The sequence below is a fragment of the Mauremys reevesii genome, linkage group 16 (genome assembly GCF_016161935.1).
Source record: "Mauremys reevesii isolate NIE-2019 linkage group 16, ASM1616193v1, whole genome shotgun sequence".
In the NCBI taxonomy this organism is placed as follows: Eukaryota; Metazoa; Chordata; order Testudines; family Geoemydidae; genus Mauremys; species Mauremys reevesii.
Genome location: NC_052638.1, coordinates 25,425,166 through 25,445,630, shown reverse-complemented (window position 1 = coordinate 25,445,630; position 20,465 = coordinate 25,425,166). Strand labels below are relative to the sequence as shown.

Here is a 20,465-nt window from a genome sequence, read left to right as displayed (position 1 = left end):
CGTTGGCAGAGGTCGGCTGCTGCACAGTAGGTATGCCAGTGCTTCCTCGTTTAAAAGCTATCGTGGCATGTTTCAACAGCAGAAAAATATGTATTGCAACAGCAAGTATCTTATGGTTTATAGCCAGTGCAACTGTTATGATTACATTACCACGCTGGTGTCCCTTTGTCCGCTTCTGTGGCTACACATTTCAGAAGCGCCAAACCATATTTCATGCAGTTATCTGACTTTTTACAGGTAAAGCTGGTTTTGCTCATTTGTGGCCTGATCCTGCAAACCTTCCATGCTTGGCTCCCTCTGTGGGAGTTCCCAGCATGGGCAGCACAAAGAAATACATCCTTCATTTTAATTATTTGTTTGCTTATGATTTACATATATTGGCCATTGTGCTCTAAGGAGGAGATTTTCAAAGGCACATATGGAGTTAGAGACAGCCAGTTCCCATGGATTTCTGATTAAAAATTGGTGGGAACTGGGTGCCTAAATACCCTTTGTGCCTTTGAAAATCTCCTCATAGGTGTTTCACAAATGATATCCCTGCCCAAGTTCAGGGGCGGCTCTAGGAATTTTGCCGCCCCAAGCACGGTGGCACGCCGCGGGGGGCGTTCTGGCGGTCGCCGGTCCCGCAGCTCCGGTGGACCTCCTGCAGACGTGCCTGCGGAGGGTCCGCTTGTCCCACGGCTCCGGTGGACCTCCCGCAGGCACGCCCGCGGATGCTCCACCGGAGCCGCGGGACCAGCGGAGATCCACCGGAGCCGCCTGCCACCCTCCCGGCGACAGGCAGAGTGCCCCCCGCGGCATGCCGCCCCAAGCACGCGCTTCGCGCGCTGGAGTCTGGAGATGGCCCTGCCCAAGTTGCTTACAAAGCAGCCAGCTTACAGAGGATGAGAGGGGCTGGGATGTAACAAAAAGCCTGTAGCTGAATGAAGGGATGTTGTTTTGGTTCACTGACAGACCTAAAAACTACAGGTTTCAAGATGAAATCATTAGGGTTTTTTAAATAAAGTAAAAACAACAAGAGACTGACCATCAGCAATTGAGTTGCAATGGAACTGTCCTTAGATTGCCATAATGTGCTGATGGTATTTTATGGGCACAGCATATGCCCGATAGTATCACTATGAGGAAAAGCCATGATCAGCATGAACAATGCAGGAACAAAATCAAATAACGATTCAACTCAATCCATATAGTACCATGTTTATCTACCCTTAGAGTTATTAACCCTCCATTTGCTCATACAGCGCTTGCTGTCAGTGGAAAAGTCTGTGTAAAGATCAAGGCTAGGCTGTAGCTTGACGTACGTCTTACAGCTGAATAAACTAGGAGCTGAACTTGTCCCTCGGTTTGGCTTTATCCATGCATAGCTCCGTGCCATACCCCACTGGCTACACCCCTTTGCACGAGTGTAAACGAGGGCTGCCTTTGGCCTTATATTATCCTTAAGGGCCAAATTCAAATCTGATGTAAAGGAGGCAACTCCATCAATTTAGGGGAGTTTCACCCAATTATATCTGCTCTGAATTAAGCCCCACATCTCTTCAAAATCCTATTGAAAAGGTTCACAAAACTCCTCATTTGCAATGCATGCTGTAGACTATAATCAGAGTAAATCTGTAAACCAATGCAGTATGGCTGCCAAAGACCAATTACAAAACTGGAAATATTAGTTTTTTTTTTCTCAAATGAAGCCTGAAGCAAAATGAGTTTCTTTGCCAGACACCTTCAAATCTCCAGGGATTAGCTTCCCAGACTGGCGTAACCAGATGCTCTAAACATAGTTCTGAGTTGGCATTAAAGGTGTGGTCTCTGGCTTTCAGTTTTGCACATTTAAAATCCTGCCCGATGCTGTCACAATTTCTGGGGTGACTTGTTGCTGGCCATTGTTCTGTTGCAATGGAAAACCTGTCCAGTGTCCTTCAAGCACTAACCCTTGTTTCCGTTGAGGTCATTTGTGGTTGTGGTGAGCCCACTTTGCCAGACTAGCAAACCGTCAGATAAGAAGCCCATCTAAGCTCAGGAGTTTCTTGCCATATGACTGGTGTGGATGATGAACTTTGCTGTGAGCCTGAACAGCACCATGGGGCACACAATGAAGTGAGACCCTTGAAAACAGCAGAAAACCCACACTGGCAGGGAACTCAGACTGAGTCACTGAAAGGAAGAGTGGGAACATTCAGAACCAGATCCAGGTGTCATGTTTTCAGTGTGATTTCTGTAAAGGCATCTCTCTAAATGCAGAGGAGAGGAGGCACAGAACAAACTAAGTCCTCAAATAGGATCTTGAAGAATTTCCCCCCCGAAAATCTGAAAGCCTGACTATTGGAAGGGAAAAATTCACATTAGTCACCAAGATGCTTCAAGCTACACTTTTAAATGCATTTCACTCAAAAAAAGCATGAGAGGAATTGAGGACACAGATAAAGCACATGGGCTGAGCCTTAAAATGCCTTCTTTGCCCACCACACACACACACACACAAAAACACATCAGAGAAATTTAATGGTCTGTTCTCATTCATGCACATGAATTATTTACACAGAGCTGCCATTAGCATTACAAGTTTCCTGCAAAAGACTTGTGTTTTGATAGCAGAATAGACCCCTAGATTAGGAGAAAAAGAGAGAAGGGAAATGAACGGAGCAACATATAATAAACTAAGGCTTAAGGGTTAATGGATTTGCATTCCTGAAAGACATGGGGACCTCCCACCCCCACAAGCCTGTTGGCAGAAGGTGGGAACATACCCTGGCTGATTAATCAGTTTGATCCTGCCCTATTCCACAAAACAAACCACTCAGCCCTTCAAGAATATTTTGCATTTTGTCTTTCCCAGCAAGGGAGTCCTTGTCTACACTGGGGGGTGAAATCCTGGCTCCACGAAGGCAATGGGAATTTTGCCACTGATTTCATTAGGGCCAGGATTTCACCCCAGGGTTTTAGCCCCCAGTGCAGCTATTATTATTAATAACCATGTCTATTATGTTAGCAGCTAACAAGCCAATCAGGACTGGGGTGCCACTGGGCTGGGCACTGAACAAATACCGACAAAGAGACCCCAATAATCAAATGCAAAAAGCTGTTACATCGATTGCGGGGTTGTTTTCTCCTCCACACCCCCATGTTTCACTTCTAAGTGGAGCGAGAGAGAGAGAAGATTCAGTACTTTAAAATATTAGCATTCAGGGGTCTTATTTTCATAAGAACAGGAGGCAAGGGCAGGTTCAACTGCATGTCTAATTTGTTTATGTAGAGCCAGATTCTGACAGTACCATTTGCCACAAAAGGTCCGTCATGTCAGGGGCAGTACTTGTGGGGTAGTGTTATTGAAAGTGAGTAAGAGTATGATCATGTGGTCACACAAATGGTCACATAGGTGCCAGCATTCATGCCAGGTTTTAAACTTCATCCTTCAGTCATTCTGTGCCAGAGCAGTTCATAAAAGAGTTTTCTACAATGGGAAAAACGTATAGTTTTTTTTCCAATTTCCCATAACTCAGAAATATTTGAAGAAATCTTTCTCAAATGTGATTCTCACACGCACACCACTTTGGAGCAGAAACCAAACATGAAAAATTTCATTTCCCAAAGATGCATGGTTTAGAAGGTTAGGCACATGTGAAAACCTAGAGTTGTAATGTTTTGCAACCCTAACGATAGCAGTTTCTAGATAGATAAGCAGAACATAATCAGCCAAAGTGAAATTCAGCAGGGACACTTTACAAAAGGCTCCACATGGTCTCTAATGAGCAGCATAAATGACCAGGACCTCAGTTTTACAGCTTCTTTGAAAAACAGAACTGGAGTACTTGTGGCACCTTAGAGACTAACAACTATGATGTCCATCTGTTTGCATTTGGAAAGGAAGATGATGTCTGCCTGTATCTGTACGAGTTTTTTCATGAAGTTGATGGATTTCCACTCCATACGGCTAAATGAAAAACAGCACCTCCAGCATCACAATACCCCATCATATCATGCTAGGGCAATGGCTCTGTAGTAAGTCAAAGGGGAGAATGCTACTTACTGAATTACCAACAGCACCTTCCCTCAGACTGAGAATATATTATTGCCTTTATATAAATCCATGGTACGCCCACATCTTGAATACTGTGTACAGATGTGGTCTCCTCACCTCAAAAAAGATATACTAGCACTAGAAAAGGTTCAGAAAAGCGCAACTAAAATGATTAGGGGTTTGGAGAGGGTCCCATATGAGGAGAGATTAAAGAGGCTAGGACTCTTCAGCTTGGAAAAGAGGAGACTAAGGGGAGATATGATAGAGGTATATAAAATCATGAGTGATGTGGAGAAAGTAGATAAGGAAAAGTTATTTACTTATTCCCATAATACAAGAACTAGGGGTCACCAAATGAAATTAATAGGCAGCAGGTTTAAAACAAATAAAAGGAAGTTCTTCTTCACGCAGCGCATAGTCAACTTGTGGAACTCCTTACCTGAGGAGGTTGTGAAGGCTAGGACTATAACAGCGTTTAAAAGAGAACTGGATAAATTCATGGTGGTTAAGTCCATAAATGGCTGTTAGCCAGGATGGGTAAGGAATGGTGTCCCTAGCCTCTGTTTGTCAGAGGATGGAGATGGATGGCAGGAGAGAGATCACTTGATCATTGCCTGTTAGGTTCACTCCCTCTGGGGCACCTGGCATTGGCCACTGTCAGTAGACAGATACTGGGCTAGATGGGCCTTTGGTCTGACCCGGTACAGCCGTTCTTATGTACCGAGTTCAAGTGCCGATCCAGACCTGCTTAGTTAGTGAAATCTGGTAAGACCATACAAGAAGAAGATAGGACTGCAAGCCAAATCTTTGAAAGATCATCAAGAGATTTTGTCTTTCATCCCTTTTTGAAGGGAGACTGAAGGAAGATAGTCTTAAATTCTTAAATAATATAATACTATATGGTTTTACCCCATCATCTTAGTAATATAAACACAGAAATGACAAATACATGTCTAATTGCACAGCTATTTTGTGGTAAAACACTTCACGCCTATAATAGTATCGGAAAAGAATTACTTTAGTTAGCAACTTTGGACCAATTATTTTCCTTAAAATTGGAAAATTTCTGAAATTACTCCAATTATTAATTGCTCTCATTGTCCCTGCTATCCATTTTGTTGAAGGGGGTGGGGTGTTAACTAATGGTAAATTCTGAGATGTGCTCTATCATTCATAGCCAGACAGCATCAGTTCTGCAAGATCTCAATTTAAATGGGATTAGAATGCTTTTGTTCAATGCATTTGGAGAAAACAGCAGATGCAGGTGTGGGTGTATAGTTATGGAAACTATAGGCCTTTTGTTAGGATACATATGCTGTTCAGTAAAGGTTTTAGCCAAGATTTTCAAAAATAGGAGCCTAACTTGTAGATAATAACATCCATATTTAGGCTCCCAAATAAGCAGCCTGTTTTTCAAAACTGATGAGTACCCAGCAGGCTCCCAATGAAGTCAGTGAGGGCTCAGCACTTTTGAAAAACTGAGCCCCACTTATTTAGAAATTTAAATATGGATTTGAGAGTCTAATTTTAGGCTCCAGAGTTTTGAAAATCTTGGGATGAAATCCTGGCCTCACAGAAGTGAACAGCAAAATGCCCATTGACTTCAATGGGGTCAGGATTTCCCCCAGGGTCTTTATGGAGATTAATTTGAAAAGACCACATTACTCCTGAGTGACAAAGCCCCATGTTACTTATGCAGGCCTTCCCAAAGAAGTGCTAATAAAACCATTATACTACGTATTTTACCGAATAACAACAGGCATTTTAGAAGGGCTAGGGATGGTTCTAAACATGTTTATTGGTACTTTTTATTTTCATGTACAATACATTCCCATTTATCTGAATTCCCCTTATCTGAAAATCCTAGTTATCCAAATCACGTGTCCTCCATATAGCCCTATGTTAATCACTCTGAATAATTTCTCAGTGAGCCTCTTAGTGCTAATCAATACAAAGCTGTTGATTAGTGCCAATGGGCACTAAGAGGCTAATTGAGAAGTTATTAGTGCTAAAGTAGGGCTACATGGGGGATGCATTGTGGATTCGGATAAATTTCTATATCAATGAAACAGCAACTCAAAATGGCACTTCTGTTTATCTGAACACCCGGTTATTCGGAAGTTTCAGATGTCCCCCTGGCCATTCAGATATACAGGAGTGTACTAGATTCTGTACATTATCATATATAGGGGCCCCTACTCACTCCCACTGAAGCCAATGACAATTTTGTTTGTGTAAATACCTCAGAACCAGTCACTATGTGTACACAAAGCATGTATTGTTTATAAGGAAACTGCACTACAGTGAAAATTACTATTACACATGCATCCAACGAAGTGGGTATTCACCCACAAAAGCTCATGCTCCAATACAATAAGGTGCTTTTATAATTAGATGGTTAGTTCCAAAGATCATGAGTTGTACTAGTGCACCTTCAGGGTTTCATGAAATGTGTGTGTCCTCAGAAAGAGCTGTCAAAATAGAGACTATTTTAGTGACTCAAAGTCTCTCATTACATTTCTCTTATCTCCCACCAAACACCTTTGAAGGAACATAATTACAGAAGTCAAAAGCATCAGAAGTGTTTTCTGACAGTAACTTAGTGATCTGTCCATAAGATGGTGAGATATGGAGGTTTGATTGTGATGCAACAGGAGAAATTGTCCACCTTACAGTTGCGCCACCCAAATTACCAGCAGTTAAAGTGACTTCCTTTCAGTAATGGACAGTGCTTCCCGCTGCTCTGTAAAGATCTTAATCTCTTATCTGTGCTACTTCTACTTCCTAAGAAACTAGGGAGCAAAGAACCTGATTCATTTAGCATTTGGCTTTTGGTAGCAATCTCTGTTTTCTGCATTTCTCCATAAGAGTCATCTGAAAAACATGCTTCTTTGGAAGATAAATGTAAAATGATAGTGGTGTTGTTAAATGTGGTTTATCTTCTCCTCCACATCACTATTCTCCTTTCCCTCAGAGGTTTGTGAATGACCTGTATTAACCCTTCCTGAGGAGCATGGAAATGATGCATTTTGGAAATGACATTGAGCTAGATCTTCAGCTGCTTCAGCACTCTGCTTATGCCACTGAGGGAAGTGGCAAAGGTCAGTCCATGCCCCCTTAGCCCTTCATTATCCTGGGCATTAATGGGGACCATTTTGGCTTCTGACATAATCTAGAGCATCCACAGGGCTCAGAATGAATGGCTCTGAATTACACCCAGTTGTAATGACACTCAGAGGACTGTTCCACAGCTGGGGACTGTTGGAGCACAGCAGCATCCCAACAATGGCGCCTGGGGACAGAATGACATTAGTTCTTTACAGCCAGCAAATCCCCATCTGATTGCTGAATCTTTTTTTTACCTGTTTTGAGCAGCCAAAATGCAAGTTATCTTTTGGCAGCAGGACAGGCCTACACACATCCACCATCTATGGTATGTGAAGCCTTGGAACCTGGGCCAAATTCACTACTGGCCAATGTCATTAACGTCAAGGGAATTACACCTGCTTAGGCCAGCAGCAAGTCCCTTTTACATGAACAGGTGAATCACGCCAACATGAACCTTGGTTCTTGAAATCACAGAACGTCTCCTTCAATTTCAGGAGGTGAGAACCAAATGATACTTGGGCTCCAAACAAGACCTAACACTTATTCATCTTCCAGGGCTTTCTTAATGCTAATTCTGTAGTTCTCTTCTTCCAGAAAAATGTTACTAATAATGAAGACATTTCTTGAAGAGTTCTAAGATTTATACCAACTGGCAGTACATTCAATCTCTAATTGTTTTTTGGAACAATCATCATCTTATTAGTTGCCAATCCTTTTCCCCAAATAATTCGGGCTATGCTATCCTGGTTTAATGTAGCTGTTGTACAAAGAATATATAAATATTCTACCATAAGGGTGTTAAACCCTGAAGCATCCAATTAAGAGGCAGATAATTAATTACGAGCAGTGAACAAAGACCATTCAGTAGCATAAGCTCTGACTTTCTCCAATTAATGTTATACCAAAACACTGAGGCAACTTTGTCAACAAGTTTAAGCAAAGCTCTAATGGAATTATCTGGATGGGTAACAAACATCAGAATGTCCTCAGCAGAGAGGAAAATTTTATGTTGTTTCTAATTGACTAAAGAAGTATTGTAACCCTTGAAGTTGCTTAAGTCCTGTGGGACTAGCCTGGGGTTTCAAAGCCAAAATTAGCTGCAGTTAGGGAATGATCAAGAACTTGAGTTATCTGGCTAAGATTGCAACATCTCCTTGTTTTATTTATTTATTTATTTACTTACTTTATTAGAAAACTCAACTAGTCTGGCTGTACAGCAAATGGGGAATAACTATTTCTATTCTTGACGTTCTAATATTTGAAAAAAATCTTGCAATCTAAAATCCTGTTTACCAAATAATTCTAGCCTACTAAAATGATACTTTTACCCATTTCTGATTATGACAAACTATTATTCTAGCAGACGGATCATATTGGTCCAAATCCAGACCTGATCTAAGCAGCTGCAATGGCTTGCAAATGTTGAAATTTGGCCCATTTAATTTATGCTAGAATTAATTAAATAAAACACAAACACAAACGTCAGATGTGAACAGTAACCATCTCAGGCCATTTTGAGGGACTGATTTTTCAAAGCTAGCGATGCCCTGAGCTTGTGCCCATAAGTACTGTATGATTGTGTACTCATTTCAAGTATTTATGCATGCAGATAGACAGTTGTATATCTAACTGGCCATTTGCCATAGATATGATCAATTGTGCACGCAAGATATGTGATATTTACATACCTCTAAATTTGAAAACCAGGCCCCGAGTAAGTCCAATAAGGGTTCCAAACACCCCTCAAAGACAGCACAGGTGAATTGAAAGGTGAGTTAATATTAAATTTCAGGATTTATCCCAAATGTTTAGTATAGTCCAACTGTTATGCTCCATTTGGGTTACATATTTTTAATGGGACACTTTCCTGTGGTTGCTACCCAGTGATATTTGGCCACGTTGTATCCTCTTTTCAGCAGTGCAATTATAAAATTAATTCACAACATCTGGTTTCTGTTATGGTATAAACATGTCTCAGGAGTATTTGAGTGAGAGAGCCGTGCAGCTGAGCAGCTCTGGAAGCCAAGCTGCAAAGGAAAGGATTCACATTCCCTCAGAGATACCTCTGCACATGCAGCATTGAATCCTAAGCAACTGCGCTTGTGTTATTATGCGGTTGGGATTCTTTGCATGGGTTTATGGACATAATTTACTAAAGAAGAGAATGCACCCTCCCTATAATGGAATGTTTCACGAGCACAAAATAACTTCTTCCCAGCGAACCTGGATTCCCCAGGATTCTGAGAGCAGCTGGAGATGGCACATTTAGCAAAATGAGAGTGCGTCGGAGAATTGCTGATGCTTAGTGTTGATGAGTGTGTGTCAAGGGAATGGTCTGTTTAAAATAAGGTCCTATGGGACATCAGGGATTTATCAGGTGTGTGTGTTGGAGGGATGACTCAGTTTCTCCAACGTAGCTTCCTAATTAGGACAACCACTCCCCATCCCAAATCTGGATCTTTAAAATGGCAAACAGGCACCTGAAATGGGCATTCATGCAACTTCATGTCAATTTAAGCATTGGCTAAAAGGTGTGAATGCCCTATTTAGGTTCTTATCTTTGGAAATATGGGCTCCCATATGTGTATGAGGGGAAAGGGAAAGCCATAAGCCTATCCCATAAAATGTAGTGGTCACAACTACCTTGTCACCACACTTGTTGCATAAATGCTGCTAAATCATTTCCCTTCCAGTGCAGGGTTGTTCCTTATTGTACATTCCCTAGTTTTGTCTAGTCTAGGTTTAAACGTTACAAGTAGAGCTGGTTGGGAAATGACATTTTTGCAAGAAAAATGTAGATGAGGATTCTGTGTGTGTGTGTGTGTGTGTGTGTGTGTGTGTGTGTATATATATAGATAGATAGATAGATAGATATATTTGAGATTTCACTGAAAACTCCAAATTTTTTACAAAACCAGATTTATTTTTTCTGCCAAAATTTCTGTTACTCCAAACCACCATATTCCAGTGAAAAAATGTGAGTGGACAATTTTCAATCATCTCTAGTTACGTGTGATAGGGGAGATCCCATGAGATCCTCTTACCGTGCTAGATCACCACCCTGATCATTTCTTTAGACAAGTTTTATCAAACCAAAGCCTGAGGTTTGATTTTGGTCACTTGGAAACCTGCTTGAGTTTCCTAGACAAGGACAAGAGCATCAGAACATCCCATTCATTCTACAAACCCTGGGGCAAATCTGCAGCCCTACCAATACAAAGTGCCAGCGAATAGTCCCAAGATTTAAGTGACGCTTCTACAAAGTGCCATGCACTAGGAAATGAGTAGCTGTTTCTATATCAAAACAAAAAGAGAGCAGGAATTAATCTCTATTCCTATTCTTATCACCTTAAGTGCGTGGAGACAGGCACTGTATAAACATAAACGTATGAAAAAAGGTGTGTAGGTTTTAATTAAGTGAACCTGACTGAAAAAATAATTGGGATGAAAGTTATTCTTAGCAACTGTGGTCTGTTGTCTGATTAGTGTGAACACTTGTTTACCGTTTTGTGACTACAGTTTGCTGGGGTTTCAGTTATTTAGAAATAAGCACAAGCAGCTGCCTGAGTCTTCCCAATCAGTCAAGGCCCAGGTGTCTCTTGCTGTAAGATATCAATAAACTCTGGTTTGTGTCTTTCAGTGGCGTTTTGTTTCACTAGATTGCACTGGCCGAGCTACTAAATCCCATTCTTGGATGAAACCATTGAGAGAGTCCCTTCAGTGTCAGATTTTTCTCCCCTGTTACATGTCCCTTGCTAATTATAGAATTATCTGAAGGGCTTTTTAAGTGATAATGCCTGTAAAACACAGTTCAATGGTGCAATTACATTTCCTCTCTCTAAGTGAGGCTAAAGATTAACTGATTTTGTCTTAACATGCCAGTTTTTTTATAACCTCATAATGTTTCCTAATCTCTGACTAATTTCCAACTGATAATTTAACTAGTGTAAAATAGGTAACACAAAATTGCCATTATAAGCATTTTTCTGCAGCAAGAACATCGAGAGCAAAAGAGAGAAGAAATAATCAGACCTTAGATTCCTTCACAGATTATTTGGATTTGGACTGGATCGATTGGCATAATGGCTAGTGTAGATTATAAAAACACATACATTATTTTTCATACTCTGTAACCTACAAATAAACAAAATTGTATGCACTGTTGGCCCCTAAGGAATGATTCGCACACTAATTTCATCTTCAAATTCAGTTTTCAAGCAACGTTTCTGGATTATTCTTCCATAACAGCCAGGGAGCAATGCTAGATAAAGCATCAGATAGAGAAACTGCTGCTCTGACAAAGGAATGACCAGATTGGCATGAAAAGTATTCATATAATCACAGAGGTCATGGATTTGTGCCTAGGCTGGGATGCACTTTTCATTTGCAAGCAGGCAACTAGCTGTGTGTGTGCAAAAGAAGTAGGCAGTTCCATACCTATTTGGATACTGACAATCAAACCCTGGTTATGCAACCTTTTCCCCCACCTACCTGAGTCAAATTCCTTTACTGTGCCAGGTGGCAGTGAGTGGGTGGAGAGTCAGACCACGGGATCGTTCGAGGGGATGTATCCAGAACTGCTGAGTATGTGTCTATGGAAGGAGTTCCGGCAATAACGGATAGAGGTTTCCTGTTAAACAGAAAGAAGAGAGTGAAACATTTGTGATGTGCCTCTGTCCCTGAATTTAACAAGAAGATCCATTCTTAGTGGGCTAACATTATTATAATCACTATATACATCATGTTGTACATCACATGGCACTGGAGCATAGATATTACATCTCCCTGGCCTTTCAACCTGTCTGCCTTGGATCAGGCCCCGAGCCTTTAAGAGCCCTGCTGTGGCTGCATGATCTGTAGCACTGACTGAACCAGCTTTGACAAATACTGAGGCCGGGTCTACACTACCACTTACTTTGGTATAACTTACATCACTCAGGGCTGTGAATATGCCACCTCCCTGAGCGACATAACTTACACCGACCCAAGCACCAGTGTGGACAGCGCTGTGTTGGTAGGAGAGCTTCTCCCATCATCATACCTACAGCCTCTTGTGGAGGTGGCTTTATTATGCTGATAGGACAGCTCTCTCCCATCAGAATAGAGCGTCTTCACCAGACACACTACAGTGGTGCAGCTGCACTGATGTAGCACCACTAGTGAAGACTGGCCTTGATTCATTAAGTCTCACATGTCCCTGAATGACAGGTAGGATCACTGCCCCTGTTTTACTGAGGCATTTGATCAATGTCGCACAGCGAATCAGTGGCAGAAACAGAACCCAGGAGTCCTCGCTCCCAAGCCTCCTGTGCTAACCATTAGACCACACTACTCTTCTTGAAAACTTTTCACAGCCAAATAGGAGCATTTTTTTGTTATCAAGGATGTTGGTTGCACCTGATTTTGTATTTAATTTGGCTGTACAGCAAGCGTCAGTCACACAGTATCCAAGAGACCAATTATTTATCTGCTTTCAGAATAAGGCATCAAACCGTCCTACCCCAGGCATGTAACTGTGGGCAAATGTAGACTTTTTATAACTATTAATTCATGCCAGACTTGATTCCAACTCACAGTATTAAACAAAGAAGAAACACAACTCTGCTCCCATATATTTTATTGTGTATGGCTTCTATTGGTGAGCAGCATAAGGCATTGTAGGGATCTACTGATATAGTTTAGAAGTAGATTAGACAGCATTTTTGTATCTTGAAAAAAATGCTTAGTACAGGTGGGAATGATCACAAATATAACACATGGGGCGAAACTGCCACTGGCTGAGCAAAGGGATTGGGAATGGCAGTTCGGGAGGAAAGAGTGGGAGCCAGTAAGTGTGGGGGGACTGAGATCAGAGGAGGAGCTGGGGTGAAGGGGAGCAGCTTGGGACATGAGAACCTGTGGGGCAGAGGAAGGAGGGGAGGAGGAAGCAGGGAAACAGATCTGATGAGGATCTGGGAGACAGAGGAAGAACTGGGAGTGTCTGAACACAGAAACTGGGATTGTGGGGATAGTGAGATTGGATGAGGAGTCTTTGAGGGAGATTGGGGGATAGGGAATGGAGAGTAGGGGTGAATGAAAGCAGGGATGGGAGACAGAGAGAGATTGGATAAGGAGCCAGGATCGGGGAACTGTGACTGGCTCGGTAAAGAGATTGGGAACAAAGAGCTATGAGGAAGGAATTAGGAATGGCTGGATAAAGAGACTGGGCCTGGGACTGTGATGAGAAGTCTGAGGAGTGGATATGGGGACTGACTAGGTGAGCAGAATTGGACTGGGATGAGGAGCTAGGGGTGGAAAAGAGAGATGGCCGTGACAGGAATAGGTTGGAAGTCATGCTTATCCATATACCAGTAATAGGTTATCATCTATCGGTTACACCATTAGCTCAAGGGGCAGAGGTCTGTGCTATGGATCTAAAGGTTTCAACCCTGCTGGTGAACCACATGGATGCCACTATGATCCCATATGATAGAATTTCTGTTTTTCATTTTGTTTTTTTAATAACCTACAAAGTTACACCCAAAAACCCAACATTAAAATAATGTTATTAAAGTTTTAAAGTAAAAAATTAGGGCCAGAATTAAAGTTGCCTGTGCAACCCTAATTTGCCCCACTGTGCATATGCATTATGATATAGCCTTTAATTTTCTCCTCATTGAATGCACAGGATGGGTCTACTCTGGGGCTGAATCAGGACTGAGTAGTGTAGAAGAGTTCTGGCTGTAGGACTCTTGTCCCATTTGTTGCACAAGTGGGAAGGTGGGTTGTGAATGGGGCAAGGGAATGCCGGAAGATAAAGGATGGACTCAGAGTTAAGGCAGTTGAATGCTGCCCTGGAAAATTTGATTCTATCCCTGCCTCTTCCACAGAGTTCCTATGTGATGCCAAGCAAGTCACTTAAACCCAGCTTGGCATAGGTGGTCACTAATAGTTTATTCTTCATTTTGGGGTACCTGACTTAAAACTCAGGTGCTGACAACTTGCAATTGCAGCTGACATCACTAGAAGCTGTGCTTGAACATGTAAAGTACTATGTGATGCCAAGTACTCTGAAAAATCAGGTCTTCAGTGTCTCAGATGGACACCCAAAATTAGTGGATGGTTTGGATCTTAGTTTCTCTGTGCCTCAGCACCCCAAAAGTAAAACAGGGATAAGACCAAACCCTTACCTCACAGGGATGTCGCAAAAATAAAGTCATTCACATTTATGAAACCCTCAGCTGCTGTAGAGATGTGTGCCACAGAAACACCCCTGGGGAAATTAATAATTCTGTCTTCAGAGCACGGTTTGACTAGGGTGCAGTAAATAAGGCCTACAGCCATACACTGAATAATGAAGATAAGACAAAATACTTACTGGCTGCTCATTCAGTAAGCACTGTCCATCCTGTGCCCTGAATGAGGGCCCTGTGGAAAAACAGTATGTGATCTTGTAACTAAAGACTGTATCATAACGTGCACGCACAAGGAATGCTGAATTAAGGTTGCACAGACAACCTTAATTCTGGCGTTTCCTATCTCTTAAGAGCTTGATTTTGCAACTTTAATAATGTTAATTCAATGCAGTTTTATGTAACATTATATATACTACTGAAAGCCAAAATGCCCTTCCCCACTCACCTGCCACAGTCTGGATGTCCCTAAGTAACTAGCGAATATTTTTATGCAGCTAAATGAAGTCCCTCAAGTATTTTGGAGGAGGAATTTGTGCACTCCTAGGCTGGTGAGTGTTCTCTGCATTAATCAGTGCACTGACCCTTGTTCTCAAACAATGCAACTACTATCAGGCACACACCTTGCTTGCTGAAATTGCTTGTGAATACTTAATAAAAGCTAATAGGCTCTCTATCACTCAGTGAAAAGTCAGTCTCTTTTCATTTGTGTCGGTTTGCATTTACCATAAGTCCTGATCTTGAAGTTGATCTAGCTATATTTTTATAAGGTTGCCCGTCGCTTTCCATGAAAATTAAACACACACAAATAGAAGTTAACACCGCCTTTGTGTATGCAAAATTCCCAATGAGTTCAGTAGAAGTTTTGCTTGTGCCAGGAGGATGGCAGGATTGGGCTTTAAGTGTTGATTATTAACAGGGTCTTAATTTTTAGATTGCTTTGAAACAATCATGCTGATTCTCTAAAACCCAAGATTTATCTGCTTTGCACAATCGAATATTTGAATGACCTCCTGCAAGTGTAGATTTTATCAATGTGTGTGTTTGCAGGAGTCTTACTGACACATTTCATCTAGACAGATGTGAAAAGCAGATAATGAGGTGGACATTGTGGTGTTATCATCAATGCATCATTGTTTTTAATTGATTAATCAGATAAGGAGGACTAGGGATGGTTTTATAATAAATGGTAATTTTCTTCCTCTCTCACATGCATATGTTGTAGGAAGCAATAGACCACAGAAAATGGCTACCCCCTTTGATTTTACTGCAGATCTGGCCACAGGAAATGTTGCACTTTTGGATCAAGCAGGATAAACAGCAGGGGCTTCCTCTTTTTGTGAAATCATTTTTCAGCAGCACCCCTCCCCAGGAAAATAGGTTTTCCACTTTACATAATGTTTTAGCAGCAGTGGTAAGAAGTGGTTTGTTCCTAAGTTTTTCTGGGTAGGTTATGAACTTTACAGCTCTGACCACAGATCAGTTATTTATCATAACAGGAAAGATGAGACCTAAGATATTTCCTAACCTTCTTTGCAGATCACAGAGGAGCAAGCCAACAAACATTAACGCCTCATATTCAACTGACAACGATTCCTCAGAAATATTTACTCTGCTTTTTGAATATTTGGTTGAATACAACTGTAATTTTTAAAAACATCTAGCAGCAAATCTGTAAGCACAGTTTCCTTCAGTTTCCTATCAGCCCAAAGCAATGAAATACGATCAGTGTACTCACTCAAAGATAAGAATGTATGCAGGGGGAAAAAAAAGTTTGTTATAAGAGACAAAGAACTAAATTAGATTTGCAAATGTGAGATTTTGCACTGAAATGATCCTGGCACCATGCATTTAATGCAGAATGCATATTTTACAATCTATCCTTACATTAAATAAAAATTCTACACACAAAACACTCTTGAAATGTCCCTGGGTGCAAAGTAACTTTTCTTTTCCAATGCAGATTTTCCCTCAACACGGGGGAGTCTGGAAACACTGCACTCCAGTGATAGATTGAGTATATTTTTAAGACGCAGGAGAAAATGAATAACTGCATTAAAGTGTGATCCTAATTTGCGAGGCTATATGACTAAATGCACATTATTTGGATTGCTCAAGTTACTGTACCACATACCTACAGTGCAGAGTATTACATACATAGGGCCAGATTGCAGCATTTAACCACAGGCCCGCACTGTGCTGGTGCAGAGCGGCTCATCCCAGGGGAGGTGTGACAATAGCCACTGGAGTCAGTGTCACATAACAGGGTTACCAACCTCTGTGACCCTAAGGGGCCAGTAAATTAAGTGCAATCTCTTACCAGCACTCCTGTATGTCAAATGTTTAATACAGAGGGAGCCTAAATCCTTTCCCCTGCTGCTGGTCTGGCAGGGCGAGTGCTCAGTTTGCCTGCTGTGTTTCCTACATGGCTGCACCCAGGATGAAAGATGGCAAGGCCTAGCCTGCTGGCCACTGCAAAGTTAATAGGAGAGGGAGGGTCAGTGTTGCGAGCCTTCAGGACCCATTAAGTTACCCTAAAGTATGTGAAGGAAGAACCTTGACACCTGTCTTCAGTGTAATGGGGAATCTAATCAGAGGGCACAAGTGAGGCAAAAGTCACTGGTGTCATTTACAGAAGGGCCTGATCTTAAGGCCATTGAAGTCAATGGTGTCTTTCCATTGACTTCAGTGACCTTTGGATCCAACCCCAAGTGAGCTGCTTCTGGGTTCACTCTGAGATTAGCTGGGAGCTTTCGAGTTCACATTAATCTGAACCCCCAAGCAAAGCTCAGTAGGTGTGAATCTCAAACCCACACAAACCAAGCCTGCCAGTTTGAACGTAATGAAACTTGTGCAAAACCAAAGATTGGGTGAAGCACAGCCCTAGAGCTGAGTGTAAACCAAACAATGGCATTTAGGGTGACCAGATGTCTCAACTTTATAGGGACAGTCCCGCTATTTGGGGCTTTTTCTTATATAGGTGCCAATTACCACCCCCACCCCCGTTCCGATTTTTCACACTTGCTAGCTGGTCACCCTAATGGCATTGGCATGGCTCTGTCCATTAACCTATACGCAGGTTCCTATTGCTATATTTCTCCTCTGTCATGGACTTTGTGCCCATCCAGGATGGACTTCCCAGCCATTTCTTCACTGGGAACAACATCAAGAATAGCATGTGCAATTAGCACTAGACGGGGAATCTGTGACAAGACTCCCAACAGATCCAGCAACGCATATCAAATAAGTTCAACATTTGCAGATAAAGAAATGGCACATTATCAGTCTGCTAATAAACTTTGTGCCTCATTCCTGCAGCCAAAGTGAGTCATGCAGGCTGTGTCTTTCCTGCTGTGTTTAGAAATCCATCCGTAATTTTTTTTTGAAAGAAGCAATTAAATTTAAATTCACTTATTACTGATCCTAAATTTCCCCTGCACCAAAGTCTCTGGCTTATTTCTAAGTACCTGAAAGCCATCCAGATTAGTTCTTTAAAAGAGAACATCTTTCCCCATTGCCATTCCTCCTTAACTGAGACCCCTCTTTATAGGGAGCAATGTACCTATAGTATGTGCAGTATTGGCAAAGGAAAGGTAAACCTGTCATTTGAAAAGAATGTGCAATTAAACCTCCAGAGCTGTGGCTAAATTGAAGTGAAAGAGGGGGCGGATGGGGCTTGCCTGGATGCCCCAAGCACAGCTGATATTATAAAATATAGCAGCAATCTGCACAGGGAGCTTGGCTGTTTCAACAAGGAGTCTCATTTTAGTGCTGTTGCTCTTGTGGAAACTCACCCCGCTCTTCTCAGCCTGATTATGCCTCTGTACATACAACATTAATGAATCACATGAATCACATCTCTGGGGCTCTGCCTCTTCGAAGGTGTTTGTCTCACCCCCTAAGCTGCCTGGTCAAAGGAAAAAATGAGGATTTAAAAGGCTCCAGCACACAGGGATGTTGCGAGGCACCATTAGTTAATGTGTGTAACTGAAGATAACCACAGTCTAAGTAGTGTTATTGTTATCATTGATGTCATTGTCACTGTTTTTTGGGGTGGTGGGTGTTTTGTTTTTGAGCAGTGCTCAGAGGCATAAAGAGGGAGAAAATAAATACACAGAAGGATATAATAAATAAGCCATCCTAGGGATTCCTTCCTTTGGGCTTCCCAACGCCTCCTGTCTACACTGTGTGTCTGTCTTGCTTGGACTACATTCTGCAGGCCAGAAACTGTCTGTATTTTGTAGCTTATACTGTGGCAGGTACATTCCTGATGAATATTCATTATGTGTTTACACTGCTCAGGGCAGCAAAGTCTTCGGGCTTTTCTACACCTACAGCGGTGTAGCTGTGCCGTTGTAGCACCCCAGTGAAGCCGACAGACAGGCTTCTCTCATTGGCGTAGGTAATCCACGTCTCCCAGAAGCTCCCCCGTTGACAGCGCTGTCTATACCAGGGGTTAGGTCAGTGTATCTACATCGCTCAGGAGCATGGATTTCCCACACCTCTGAGCGATGGAGTTATACCAACATAAGTTCCTGGCGTCGAGCAACCTTCATGTGTGTTTGGAAAGCACTTGGGCTGATGAGTGCCCATGAGTCATTTTTTAATGGGATTTTAGGCTCCTAAGTCACTTGGTTGCTTTTGAAAATTTGACCTTTAGCGTAATGTAGGTGACTATTGCAAGCTAAATAATAATAATAAAGACAAAAATTAAAGCACTACATAGACCCCATGTACTCTGGCCGCTGGGAATGCAAGCATTCGACCACACAGTGCTTTATCTGATATTACCAATGAACTGCTGAGTTCACGTAAACAAATACTGAGAGGTTAGACTTACAAGATTATTCTAGTGCTCTAGATTTAGGGACTCAAACACAGCAAATAGGAATCTAAGGGCATATTGAAATAATGAGACTCATTTGTTGTTTTAAACTATCAGATATCTGATAACATTCAAATAGGCCCAATCTGCAGGGGTGCAGAGGCCCCTTGCTCCCAGTGTTTTTAGGTAGGTTCTTATAACGGTGCCCAATATCATAAATATCCAAGTGGCTGGGGGGGGGTCCCCTCCTCTCTGACCAGTCCTGAGGATGTGATGGTGTGAATCAATAAGCTTGCCGCCCTCTTTGGCTTGCTGTCTGTGGATCACCATCACTCTCTTTCCACCTCTCCCTCCACCCTGAACAGCAGAGCTGTCTGAGGTTAAGAGAAGGCAGCTTGGGTCCTTGGGGGTGAGTCTCCCTCCAGAAGAGATGCTGTAGGTGAGGATTTTGAGGTTGGTGGGGTGGGGATGGCTGACCTCTCCTCCAGCATATTTCCCTTAGAGAGGAGTTTCTTTGGTCCAGTGGGTCCCCTAGCTTGCTGACAGTGCTCAGGAGATTGGGAGGACACTGAACTCTATCATGGTTTTCTTGTCAGTAGGGCTGGGTGAAATTTTTGGGTTGAAACTTTTTTTTGATGATGCTGATCAAAAATGCAGATTTGGGTTGACTGAACCATTTCACAAACCCACATTGATTTCACTGAATTATTTCAGTTTAAAATAAACTAAAAAAATTGTGAAAAAAATCAGAACAGTTCAATTTGATATTTTAGAACTGAAATCCTTCAATTTTTCAGTTCAAAACAACTTTCTTTCAAAACTTCCTTCAGTTTTATTTTAAACGGTTAAGAAAGCATGAAACTAAAACAGAACATTTTGTTTCAGGGCTCACACAAAACATACTGTTTGGCCCCAAACCATTGGGTGCTTTTTTATTTTATTTTCCAGAACTGCTGCAGAACTAAAAGATCAGTTATTCACCTGGCTCCGTCAGTCAGCTCGGGAGAGCTTGCCCCTAAATATGGACACTGGGGGACTCTACCTCCTCTTAACATTCTGCCCCCCCCCACCCGCTCCCCTCTGTCATGGGCTATATCTGCACTGGGGTTGTGATTCCCCTGCTTGGGTGCACACAGTCACAGTAGCTCTCACGGAGCTAGTGTAGCGGTGTAGCAGCAGCGGAGGAACAGCTGGGTCATGCCAAGTACATACCCACTAGTTTGAGGCAGGTTTGTACTCAGCATGGCTTAGCCACACCTCTGCTGCTGCTACCTGTATTACCACGGCTATTATGCTCCAACGGGCGCTATGAGATGTAATGTGATATGTGGACATGAGCAGG

At 42.2% G+C, this 20,465-nt stretch overlaps 1 long non-coding RNA gene across 1 annotated transcript in view; it reads right to left on the bottom strand.

The window, feature by feature from the left end:
- LOC120384702 overlaps positions 1 to 14,533 on the bottom strand; it is an 80,267-nt gene extending 65,734 nt beyond the window's left edge. The window contains exons 1-2 of the long non-coding RNA XR_005589042.1: positions 14,484 to 14,533; positions 11,618 to 11,756 (exon numbers count right to left, since the gene is read on the bottom strand). This is a non-coding gene — a long non-coding RNA (uncharacterized LOC120384702). The remainder of the gene's footprint in view (positions 1 to 11,617; positions 11,757 to 14,483) is intronic.
- Between the last annotated feature and the right edge of the window lie 5,932 nt (positions 14,534 to 20,465).